General features: G+C 50.2%; 1 long non-coding RNA gene across 1 annotated transcript; it reads left to right on the top strand.

Moving 5' to 3' along the window:
- Nucleotides 1-50: 50 nt before the first annotated feature.
- On the top strand, nucleotides 51-10883 carry LOC121010207 (uncharacterized). The gene is made up of 4 exons (XR_005781043.1): nucleotides 51-199; nucleotides 4544-4890; nucleotides 8210-8356; nucleotides 9185-10883. It is a non-coding gene; the product is annotated as an uncharacterized LOC121010207 (long non-coding RNA).
- The last annotated feature ends 2275 nt before the right edge of the window (nucleotides 10884-13158 follow it).

Raw genomic sequence — 13158 nt, 5'->3', positions numbered from 1 at the left:
ACAGAATCCGAAGCAGGCTCCAGACTCCAGGCTCCGAGCCGTCAGCACAGAGCCCGACGCGGGGCTCTAACTCACGAACCGCGAGACCATGACCTGAGCCGAAGTCGGCCGCCCAACCGACTGAGCCACGCAGGCGCCCCGAGCTGCCAAGTCTTTAAGTGCAAAGGCCACTCTATCCTTGGACTTCCCACTCTGCGGGGTAAGAGGTTTCCTCCAGGATAGGTGGGGGTTTCTGTTATCCGCATCCCAAGGCTTCCTACTTAATGCTGCAATATTATTGTAGAAACTTGATTTATCTATAAAGGAGCAGGCGTGGAGAAGTGGGTTAAGTTGTCAGCTGGGAAACACCGGAATTAGGTTGTGAACCCAGGACTCTCTGCCTCCAGCCGTCTGTCTGCATAGGTGACCTTATAGCTGGCCTCTGAGAATGCGCATAACAGATGTTAAGCATCCAGTATGGGCCGTGCTGGATGCTGAGGGGGTAGGGAGCTCATGCCCAGAGAGAATGGTGAAGATCCTATCAGAAGAGCAGAACACGGGGGTGCCTGGGTGCTTCAGTCAAGTTGAGCGTCGGACTTCGGTCCAGGTCATGATCTCGCAGTTCTTGAGTTGGAGCCCCACATGGGGCTTGCTGCTCCGAGTGCATAGCCTGCTTCTGATCTTCTGTCCCCCTCTCTCTGTGACCCCCCTCCCCCCGCTCATGTTCTCTCTCTCAAAAATAAACAAAGCATTTTAAAAATTTAAAAAAGAAAGGAAGAGCAGAACATGACAGGTGGGGGGGGGGGGTAGGGCCACACATGCTTTGCTAGTGCCGGGATACAACCCCTCTCCCATCCCCCGTACCGTCCACAGCAAACGGCCGCATGACCTAGGATCATTTGGTCCAGTGGAAAGCGCTCCCATTTCACATTCAGATTAGACCTGGGTTCGAATCCTGCCTCTGCGACTCCTTAGCGCTGTGACACTGGATATGTCCCACCACCTCCGAGTCCGTTACCTTGTGGTTCTGAGGACTGGACATGATGAATGCACATTGCGGGGCACTTGGAAGGTGCTCAAACGAATGATAACTATGAGGACGCTTATGGCAGGATTATTACGAACTTTGAGAATCACACCGCAAAAGGAGTGCTGTTCTAATGGCAGGAAGACCCAGGTCCTAGTCCCAGCTCTGCCATGATGAGCTGTGTGACGTCAAGCCATCCCTGCCCTCTCTGGCCCATTTACTTGCGTCCGTCTGTAGAATGATGGGGTTTGGCTTGACCAATTGTTTTCAAACCCTGCTCCATGGAGCTCTAGAGATTCACTGGCTCCGTAACGAGGAAGAGGCCCAGTGCCAGGAATGGGGCGCCCCCCCCCACCCCGCTTCAACCCCACGGTTCTTTTGTTATTTCTTTCATGGGACTGGGTTTTCTGGAAGATGCTCTTTGAAGAGAGGCTTCTGTTGCTTTAATTTCAAAAAAGAAGAAGAAAAAGGCAGCCTGAAATACTCCAGATTAGATTACTAAATTCCTTCCATTTATTCAGTGGTTGACAGTGTGAACTTTGGAGTTCAACCCACCCGATTTGAAGGATGACTCTGACATTATCTACCTTCGTTAACTTGGGGAAGCAAATAATTTCCTGAGCCAGTTTCTAATCATCTACCAGCCATTCCTGGGAGTCTCTTTCCCCTCATCTCTGCCAGCAGGAGGTGTTATAGCTCTTCAAAATGTTTGCCAGTTCAATGGGTACAAAATGGTGTTTCATCGTCACTTGAACTTGCATTTCCCTAACTTGTAGAGAATTTAAGCATGTTTGCCTGTATTTATTTGTTGGCCACGCAGATTTCTTCCATGAAGTCCCATCCTTTGTTCATTTTTCTTTTGGATCATTTGTCACTGGTTAGTTTGTGAGAGCGCTTTACTATAGTGTGGACATTACCCTAATATGGTATGGGTTTTATCTTTTACCTGCGTTACGGCTCTTTTCTAGAACGATCACTTGTCCTTTTTTTTTTTTTTCCCCAATCCTATAATAATGATTCCCCCACTGCACTGTCTTGTGAGGATTAAAGCACGAGTAGAATTCCTGGTATGTGGTTCGGTAAATTATTTTTATTACTTACAAGCTTTGGTGCGGGTACAGGATTCTGGAGTTATCCCAACGTGTGTGTGCTAAAATGCCATTGGCCGAAGCAAGTCACACGGTTGAGCCGAGAAAGAGAGAGGAAGCACCGTGGTCACGTGGGCAAGGACGTGGGCAGGGGGAGGGATAAGAATTGAGGCCACCGTTGCAATCTGCCACAATGGTCCGGCACAGAGATCAAGACTGCAGGTTGTGGAAACGGAAAGACCTGGATCCTGGCACCTCTGGCTGCTGGGATTGCCACACCTCCCCTATGGCCCCCTTAGCTTGCCTATCCCAGAGCCGTTTTCCCACAAGCCTTTGTTGTCAGCCAGCTGCGGCCGCCAGAAATCTCTTTTCAATGTTGCCTTCCAGCTGCTAATACCCTCTTTCTCTTCCAAGGATATTTGCATTAAAAGATCCTTGCTGCCTTTTCTGATGACCGGGGAACACATGCTCAGTGCACGGTGATCCAGCAATATAGATAGAGATCCAGCTCCGTAACTCCACCCTGAGTGGAGACTTTCCTCTGTTCACATGTTCTTCCAGACGGTCCTTCTGTGCCTATCTGAGATCTCTTCTCTTTGTCAAATACAGGCTCATGCTTTACACGCGTACCCTTTGCACTTAACAATAGCGTGAGTGCTCTCCTGTGAAGAGTGTGGTCAGTGGCTAGGACTTCGGAATGGTCTTGAAAGGAGAATACCAAAACGCAGATTCCCACACCTCATTCCTAAAGAGTCCATTTTGAAAGGTCTGAAGGGAGTCCAGGAACCCGTGTTTTTAACTAACTGTAGATCCACAGGGCAGGTGACGCTTGAATAATGCAGGGGTCGGGGCACCGTGCACGGTCTAAATTCCACATATAACTTTTGACTCCCCCCAAATTTATTTATTTTTTTATCTATAATTTTTTTTCTGTGTATTCATTTTTGAGAGACAGAGACAGAGCACGAGCAGGGGAGGGGCAGAGAGAGAGAGAGAGAGGAGACACAGAATCCAAAGCAGGCTCCAGGCTCCGAGCTGTCAGCACAGAGCCCGATGTGGGGTTTAAACTCCCGAACTATGAGCTCATGACCTGAGCTGAAGTTGGACACTTAACTGACTGGGCCACCCAGGCGCTCCTACTCCCCCAAAATTTAAATACTAATAGCTTACTCTTGTCCAAAAGTCTTACTGGCCACACAGCACATATGTTGTATATTATATGGATTATATACTGTATTCTTACAATAATGTAAGTTAGAGAAAAGAAAATGGTATTAAGAAGATCATAAGGCAGAGAAAACACATTTACAGAACCATACTGTATTTATTGAAACACAATCCATGTAGGGGCACCGGGGTGGCTCAGTCGGTTAAACGTCCAACTCTTGGTTTCAGCTCAGGTCATGGTCCTGTGGTTTCATGAGTTCGAGCCTGCATCGGGCTCTGTGCAGGCAGTGCAGGGCCCGCTTGGGATTCTCTCTCTCTCCCTCTCTCTCTCTCTGCCCCTCCCCCCTCAACCTGTCTCTCTCAAAATAAATAAATAAAACTCAAAAAAAAAAATCCATGTATACCTGAGCCCACACAGTTCAAACCCCTGTTGTTGAAGGTCAACTACATTTGTATTTTAATAGGACCTCCTTGCCTGGTGCTAATTTTGGGTAACAGTGGGGGGGGGGCGGGTATATCCAATGAAAGGAAAGACATGCCCCAGGACACCTGCCTTTCCCAGAGGAAGGAGCCTACACTGCCTTCAAGCCACAATTTCTTTGCCATCCGCCCAGGTATGGCTCCCTAAGCAACCAGGGAACCATTAACCCGAGGTCTGATACTTCCCAGCTTCATGTCCTTACCAAGCGACCACCTCTCTGAGCCTCAGTCGGCTCATCTGTAACATGGGAATCCTACTGAGTGTCAGGGCCATCGAGAGAGAGGCAGTGACTTCACACGTATAACAACACCCGCTTGGGGGTTGGGCTCTGGGTAGATCTTCCAGAAACAGAATCTCCCTTCCCCCTCATGAGATGAGCAGAGCAGGGACTCACTGGCCGGCTTGGGGGAAAGCCAGAGAGTCCCCGAGGGGAGCAGCAGCCACACCAGGTGTCTTGACGAATTAATTATGGGAAATTAGGGCAAGTCAGGTTTCCGCCTCCAGGAATCTCATGTTAAGGTCGGGAGGATGGTGCGGGATTTTAATCATTCTCCAGGGGCTGGAGACGAGAAAGGCTCTTCCTGCCGGGACAGATGATAAGTAGGGGAACCAATCAAAATATGCAAATACAGCTGAGGAAGAGGCTGGGGACACCTCCAGAGAGTGCCAAGGCCTTTTCTGGATGTTTGCTGGCTGGGGACTCTTAACCCAGCGTACAAACCTGAGAGAGGCATTCATAACTCCTGACCTCAATTCTCTACCCTTCCCCGTATCCTCTCCTTTTCCGATGTGACTTTGCAGCGGCTGCCATTAAGAAGTGGAATCTGTTTCCTTAAAAGCCCTTGAACCTGGGCTAGCCCTGGCACTTGTTTTGACCTCCAGCATGTGGCAGAAGTGGATATGGTGGCTCCCAGCACGGGGGTCACGAGGACTGGGATACTTCCCACCCTCTGGTTTGGAATCTTGACCGACCACCGTGAGGACCAGCCTGAGCTAGATTTCTAGAGGATGGGAGACCCCCGGGTGACCCCCAAGTATGTAAGAAAGCTCAACCCAGCCCAGCCAGCGGAGCCACCGACACCGACTGTCCTCGGACCCATCAGTGAGCCCAGCTGGGGCCAGAAGAACCTCCGGCTGACCTGCAGACAGTGAGCAAAATAATCGTTTATGGTTTTAAGCCAGGAGCTTTGGAGTAGTTCGTTAGGCGGCAATAGCTAACCGATAACGGTGTATGTGTGATATAATGATGTAAGAATAATAGAATTGTAGGAAGAACGATCACATAACCACATCGCCAAGGACTGTGCAGGTGATGCTCCCTGTCTCTATTTGTATCGGTATTTAATGATCACAACGACCCATCTCATCCGACGGGGGAGGGAACTCAGGCTTGGTACGGGTTTGTCTTAACTGTCTGTCGTCAGAGGCCAGGATTGGAACTTAGCTCTCTCTGACTCCAGAGTTTGCCTTGTACTGTCTCCTAAGGGCACCGACTAATCCACAGAGAAGCTGTTCCCAGGGCAAGGCCAGGTTCCCCAGGCGGCCCGGAAGGCCCCCCACCCCATGACCTAGCCCCCCGGTTCCCCCTTTTGATGTTTCTCCAAAACCATCCATACCTTTGCCCAAGCCATTCTCTCTCCCTGGGGTTGACCTTCCTTTCTTTTCTACCCAAAAAACTCTTATGCGACCTTCAAGACCCAGCTCTGTCTCACTCTTATGGACTCTTAGATACAAGTCATAAAAAGTCCCTTTTTCAAATAGGCACAGCCCCGAAGCACAGTTGATGTCCCACATGAATGGAACTCCAGAGGTGAGGGAGGAAGGAGAGTCCCAGTGTGGTTGAGACAGCTGTTCTGTGGTGTTCTCGAGGGTCCCCCATCCCTGCCATGTCTTTGCTCTGTCAGCTGCCCTCACAGCGGGTTGCAGGAGAGCGGCTGTAGACCTGGCTTTGCATCCAGACCCAGCCACGTCCAGAGAAATCAGAGGGTTATTTCTTTTTAACCTTGTGTCTCATTTTGAGAGTCAAGGAGGCCCCTCCGTGCAGCCTCCAGGCAGATTTCCCTCAAGTCTCCTTGGCCAGGACTGGGTCATGTGTCCTTCTCCGAGCCAATCGCTGGCAGGAATAGGATTGTATCGCTATCATTGACTTTGACACATCCAGTCATCCCTGATGGGTCAACCACCATGGCCATGAGCCATGTCCTCAGGAAGTTGCCTTTGACTCTTGAGGCTGGAGCAGGTGCCTCCATTGGGGTTCTCAGAGCTCGCCAACCTTGCCCATTATAACACAGCAGGGCCCCTAGAACGTGGCCTCCTCCAGCACAGCTGGGGTCGCCGTGTGTTACAGGGGCTGCTTCTTTGGTAAGGCATCCCCTCTAACTTAGCTCTATCATCCTCATCCGTTGTCTCCTGCACAACTCCCCCCCCCCCCAATGCTCCCACACTTAGAATTACTTACCTGACATCCTGCGCCAAATATGAACTTCATGACAGCAGGTGTTGTTACCGCCTCCTTTGCTGTATTGTCAGCCCCCAGCAGAGTCCCTGTCCCACTGAAGTGCCCAATAAATATTTGTTTTGCCCGTGGCTTATTTGCTAAGACTGGAACTCTGGATCAATGCAGGAGAAGGAGCTGCAAGAGAAATATTGGGGTGTCACCTTCAAGGGCACCTTTGTGCAGATTTCCACCAGGGATGGCTTGAGCCTCAGCTGGATGCCCACTGAGGCTTCACCAGCCATGAGGCACCATCACTTTCATGGCCCCGAATAATAGTCAACAACTGCAGGTGTACATGGCTCACAAAGGGTCTGCCCACGTGTTAGCCCTCTGATCCTTACGGCAACTCCCAGAGCCATCTGGGAACCTCATTTTGTAGATGACTCCTGCAGGGGTAAAGGGACACACAGAGGCTGGGCTGTTAATTGCCGGGGCTGAGATTTGCGTACTGGGTCTGCGTTGATTTCAAACTGGTGCTCTCTCTGATTCATAAAAAAACACCAATGGGTTTCCAGCTTCCAATTCTGGCACCATCTAGGTGGCTGTCCTTGGGATAACACGTAACTGTTGACTACTGCCTGTATGATTTTGTGGAAGAGGCATTTTTTTTTTCTCCCTTACAATAGCAAAGAAATTTTATTAAACAGGGTGTTTTGTACTGTTATCCAACAAATATTCACTCTCCCCTCCCTGGTCAATGAGGAGAGTGCATTTCCTCGGCCCATGGATGTGGGGCTTGGCGATGTGGATTGATTTGGCCAAAGGAATGTGGGCAGAAGTGATGGTGTGCTAGTTCTAGGCAGTGGCCTCAGGAATGGCAAGTTTCTGCCAGTTCTTGCTCTCCCTAAGAGAACAGCATTTCCAGATAGGAGCTTCTCCTTCACCTTGGGGCCCAACAGAGAAGACACATGGGGCAGACCCATTTCTGACCTGTACCCTTCAGATATATATAAGTGAAAAGTAACTCTGTTGGAGCCCACTGAGATTTGGGGGGATGTTTGTCACACGGCTTTATCATAGCAAAAGCTGACTAATACATTCTGTTCCTGGATTATGCAAAGCCTTTTCCGTGCATTAGCTTATTCGGTCCTCACAACAATCTCCGAGGGGAGTACTATCACATTTCTGCTGATCTATGACTCCTTTTGTCCATCCCTGCATCAGCAGAGCCTAGGGCACTGCGTGGCACATGGTGTAGAGACAATTTTTTAGAGAACATTTTCAGGTGAATTAATAAAGTCAAGGTAGGAACTGTGTGGCACTTTCCTGCTTTGTGGCCAATACCTGATTGATAACAATGAACTGCTATGCAGCAGGCACTGCTGACGTTGGTTTAAATGAGAAATTATCCCACCAAATAGTTACCAAGCATCTACTTCAATCCAGCATTGTTCTAGATGCTGGGAATAGAGCAGTGAACAAAAGAGACCAAACCCCTGCCTTCCTGGGGCTGAAAATCCACCCGGGGCGAGATAGAAAACAAATAAAATATATATAATCCCACGATACAATATAGTCAGTAATCAATGTCATGAAAAAATAAATCGGAGCCAGGAAAGGAGATGAAGAGGGACGAGGGTAGTGTTGTGGTTTCTAACCAGGCGAGGAGGGAGGGTCTCTCGGAAGGGGTCTGAACAAAGACTTGGAAAAGGTGACTGAGAGGCATGAATGTCTGGGGGGGAGACTGACCGGTGGAAATAACAATTATTAATCCATTTGAGGGATGACTAAATGGGCTTGGAAGGATAAAATTGCTTGCCCATCGTCAGATGGCAAGTGGCAGAGCTGGGACTTGGGCCAGTTTTCTGGACCCAGGTAACCCGACTCCAGGGCCTGGGCCCTTAACCACTTAATAGCGGGCCTGACGGGGGGGGGGGGGGGCGCTGACCTAGCGGTGGGTCTGGGAATCCTTGTGCTGATCCCAGGGCCTCCACCCTGTGCCCTGAGTCGTATCTTCATCTGCCTTTCAGCTGATGCCAGTGGGAAACCACTCGGGTTCCTGATGGATTCAGTGCTCTCCAAATGCTCTGTCGTATTAGCCGTGGAAATGGGCTTTGTCTTGTCCTGGAGTCATCGCTTGATGAAATGAACAGGCACTCAACCTCCGGAAGCCCAAGGTGATTTAAAAACATTGCAAGAGCCAGCCTTAGATGAGGCTTATGCAAACAATCTCTTTAATTTGTTGGGGGGGGGGGCCGGGGGGGTGGTTCTTGTGGCTCTCCCGGGGCCCTGGGTTCCCACCGTAGGCAGCTGGTAGGTCAGCGTCCACCACCTGCCCCAGGATCCTCTGCTGCTGGTGCCTGGGACCGAGGTTAACCTGGAGAGGAGAGATAGGGTCCAGATGCTGTCTCCCGGCTGCCAGTGGGCAGAGGCGGAGAACACGGCTCCTGTGGGTTGCCAGACCCCAGCATGGTGCCCAGCACACGGTCAACACTCAGTATAGATTTCGGGTCAAAAACCTTCTGCTTGGCACAGTTTCTCAGAAGACAAAGCAGATGCAGCCAAAAGAAACCCAAGCAATGGATTCCAAGGCCAGGGACTGAAGATGCGTCCCTTGGGGGGGGGGGGGTTGGGGGCTGCCACAGGTGTGCTTGCCTACTCCATCCCGCCGCCTTCAATGAGCCTGGACAACTAAGAGCCTGGCTCCTTAAAAAAGAGACCCCTTAGGCTTCCCCTTTAGGAGTCTCAGGGGGCCTCCTAGGTTGAATGTCCCCATAAGAGACACTGAGAGAAGAAGCAGATCCTTGGGAACAGGAGTAGGAGAGGGTTGGGAGCCGGGGAGGGAAGGAAACCAGCACAGCCTGTGTTAATAAGCTGGTAAGGGCCGTGGGCAGCCCCACTAGGGGACTCTGCGGCAGACAGGGTATAATGTGCCCAGAGTTGTCCTCCCCCAGGACAAGCACCCGGTGCGTTTACGCACTTAGTCTCATTTGCCAATTCCCCAGCTCTTACGGCTGAGACCCAGGCTCGCACAAGAAGCTACTGCCCTCTAAGAGAATGATCAGTGCACGGGAGTATGGGCCAGACATTGACAGCAGCAGCCACAGAGGGTCTGAGGGTCTCCTCCCCGCACCATGAATGCAGTCCCAGTGGAGAACATCTCTGATCTCCGGAAAAGCCCTGCCCATAGGTGGGGAGAGAATGAACTTTGGAACCATGCGTCCTGGGCTCAAATCCCAGCTCTTGGAGGCTCACCGTCTACTTTCTCTGCTGCCGAAGATGCTTTACACCCAGCAAAGGGAGATCTCAGAAAAGGCTGAGCCTGAGTGGAGGGTGTGGAGGTGGCCTGGTTATTCTTAGCAAGGAACGAAGAGAGGCAAAAGATGCTTTGGGCTGCCAGGGCCGCATAGCACCTTTCAGAGGGAGCGGCCAGACCACAGTCCTTCCTGGCTCGCCAAGTTTGGTTGGAAATTCTTTCCACCCCAGGCAGCAGGGAATTCAGGGAATTCGGGGTGGGTCTGCCAGGGCCTTCAGAGACCCTTAAATAAAATTTCTCAGCTCTGGTGTCAGAACAGTGGTCAGACGTGAGGAGGGCTGTTCGAACAGCCGGGCCTGGCAAGCAGGACCCCAGAGGCTGGGCTCCTGGCCCATCTGTAGTTTTCCTTCCCGTCTGAAAGCTTTGATTCATGCAAAGGCTGGCCCAAGGAGGGTGAGGGGAACTGAAAAGGTACGTGTCCTCAGAACCAAGGAAGAGGGAAGGACATTCCACCACCTTGCTGACGCCCCGGCTTTCAAAGGTTCAGGAAGAGCTGAGTGGCATTGAGACCTGGCTTTTTGGTCCAAACTGTTGTTGCCCTCCAGGAGAGAACAAAAGTCCTTTTCTAGGGCACAGACTCTGTGGGTAAGACAGAGGGTAAGGGGTAAGAGCACAGCCTCTGACTCAAAAGAGCCCCATCCCTGTCACTAAGAAGCTGTGTAGCACTGGACAGGTCATTTAACATGTAAAAATTAATTAAAAGGGAACCTCACTAAAAGGGAGTCAGGAGGCCAGAAAGGAGTCTGGGGGGGGGGGGGCGGGGGAGAGTATCACTCAAATATCAATTTTAAGAAGAATTGTCAATTACAGACTCCCAACAGAATTCAGGAAATTATCATCAACTACAGGCCCCAAGAGGGAGAGATGTACATTACATCCCCTGTAAGAAATCAACTACCCCAGCAACTCAGCTAGTGAGAAACTGTCAGTCCCGAACTCTTGCTTTGTTTAAGGGCCTTTCATGCAAAACAACCCGACTAACTTCCTCTTTCTCCATAAAACGTTCCTTTCCTTTGTTTGTTGCCCTTGCCCCTGGTTTTACTGTTTTGCAATTCTCGGCTATTCCCGAATAAACCCATTTTGCTGATAAGATAACCTCTGTTCTTCAGGTGAACAGATGTTGCCATGCCTCAGTTTCCTCAACCAGTCATCCCTACGTTACGGGGTCGCTGTGAGGATTAAATGAACATTCAGTTCTTGGAGCAGAGCCTGGTTTACCCAAAGTCGTTGGTAGATAGTAACCCACGAGCCTGGCACAGGAAAGTATTCCATTAATAGCAACTATCCTGGGTACTGGCTGCTTTTCCATCTGTCCAGTCTGTCGTAGAGTGTTTAAGGCTTGCAGACGTGAGGTGGCTCAGTCAGTTGAGTGTCCGACTCTGGCTCAGGTCATGATCTCCCAGTTCGTGAGTTTGAGCCCCATATCAGGCTCTGTGCCGACAGCTCAGAGCCTGGAGCCTGTTTCGGATTCTGTGTCTCCCTCTCTCTCTGCCTCTCCCCCACTCATGCTCTGTCTGTCTCTGTCAAAAATAAATAAACGTTAAAATTTAAAAAAAATAAATAAAAAGACTTGCAGACGTGAAAGAGGACAGGTCTTGCAAACGAGTCAGGTTCCTCATCTGTAAGATGGGAATAATCGTAGGAGCCACTTTATAGACCTGTCATGAGGATTTAGTAAGTGAATTGAAGCTCCTTCACCACAGTGCCTGGCACACAGGAAGCACACAGTGCTTACTCATTTTTGTTATCACTTGTTACTTAGTTTGGCTAGAATTATTCATCAATCCCCTGCTCAGTCATCAAACACTTCTGTCGCAGGCTTCAGCTCTCCGAGAAAAGTCAGATGTGCTATTAGCCTCCACAGGCGAATTCTAAGGATCTGTTTCCCCTCAGGAAAGGGGTTTGTTTCCAGAAGGGAGAGGAGAATGGGAAGGCAGATGTCACAATGTCCACTCTGGCTCCTAGGTTCCTAGATCTTCGGGTACAGATGTGGGGATGAGCTGGTACCCAAAATGGACAGGAACGATGCCAGGAAGCAGGGCTCATACCCATCCTTTCTGACTCTTGGGTCTTCTGCTGTGCTGTCTGGGAAGCCAGGAGCAGTGTAGCCCATGGAAGGGGGCGTACATTCTAGGGAGAGGAAGAAGCTGTTTCCCATCCAGGCTGATCTGGGCTGGGTCATTAGGAACCTTGCAGCAATGCTAACCACAACACCCAGCGTCTCCCCGGATTGGACCGCTTTTGATAAGCCTTCTCCAGGAAAACAGGTGCACTCTGATAAAGTAAACTTGGGAAACCTGCCTGCTCCACCGACACCAAAAGAGCTGTGTTTGAGGGTCTTGAGAAACCCCCCATGAGGGAACCCTTTCATTTGAATTTAACCCGTGGTTACCTTGTAACACCTACTAACATCCGCCCCTGTAATCTACTAACACTTCAGGGAAGGCCACCACAGGCCAGTGCATTCAAGATCTTTGCCGGGCAGAGGAGTTTCACAGCTTGGAGAAAAAGCCCTTGTTTGCACTCCCCGCCCCCACCCCCCACCTCCGGGCCTTTTTGGAAACCCCCCTGCCTCTGTCTCTGCGTGGGCAGGGCCAAGCCTTGCAAAGCAGCTCGGTGCAGCTGGTTCGGCTGAGCAGAATAAAGTGGCAATATTCAAGAAAAGTCCTCAATTACCTAGATTCTCAGGAGAAACCAACTGGGGGGTGAGGCCCAGAAATTGGGGAAATGCAGTGCATAATAATAACCACTGGGAAAAAAAAATCCAACCGAGGAAAATAATTTGGAGAATTATTGAGTGCCAGAACCCCAAAGCTATAAACAGGATGTTTGAAAAGATTTCAAGCATAAAGGTCACAATCTGCAATTTAAATGGATAGTTTGTTGCCTTTTTTCTTGGTTATGGTCGGGTGCCACCAATTAGTAGAAGTGTGTGTGTGTGTGTGTGTGTGTGTGTGTGTGTGTGTGTGTAAAGGTTTTTCAAAGAGCGCCTCTCAATCAGGCTGGGTTGGTTGACAGCCTCTGAGCCCACACAGGGGTGGGCACATCCTTTATAGCATGAGAACAAGCGGAACTCATGCCCCACAGGAAGGGCCTTCTTCCTCTTTCTGGAGAAATAATAAAAATAATAATAATAACAGCATAAATCTCTGATCACTGCCAGCTCTCCTGCAGTGAATTTACCCGGAGGAACTGTATCATTGAAAAATCATCCCTGGGGTGGGATTGCCCCGAGGTTCAACCTAGTCCAATGGTTGTTATTTAAAAACATTTTTTTAAATATTTATTTTTATTTTGGGGAGAGCACCGGTGGGGGAGGGGCATCGAGAGGGGGGACAGAGGACCTGAGGCAGGCTCTGAGCTGACAGGCTGACAGCAGTGAGCACAATGTGGGGCTCGAGCTCAAGAGCCGTGAAATCATGACCTGAGCCGAAGTCTGATGCTCAAACAACTGAGCCACCGAGGTGCCCCTACATATTCTTTTCTTTCTTTATTTTTTTGAGAGATAGAAAGTGAGTGGGGAAGGGGCAGAGATAGAGAGGGAGACAGAGAATCCAAAGCAGGCTCTGCGCCGACAGACGCGGGGCTCGAACCCACGAACCGTTGACATCATGACCTGAGCTCAAACCAAGAGTCAGAAACTTAACCATGGAGCCGCCCAGG

The sequence above is a fragment of the Herpailurus yagouaroundi genome, unplaced genomic scaffold (genome assembly GCF_014898765.1).
Source record: "Herpailurus yagouaroundi ecotype Mexico unplaced genomic scaffold, PumYag 191, whole genome shotgun sequence".
NCBI lineage: Eukaryota > Metazoa > Chordata > Mammalia > Carnivora > Felidae > Herpailurus > Herpailurus yagouaroundi.
This window is presented reverse-complemented; position numbering and strand designations above follow the sequence as displayed.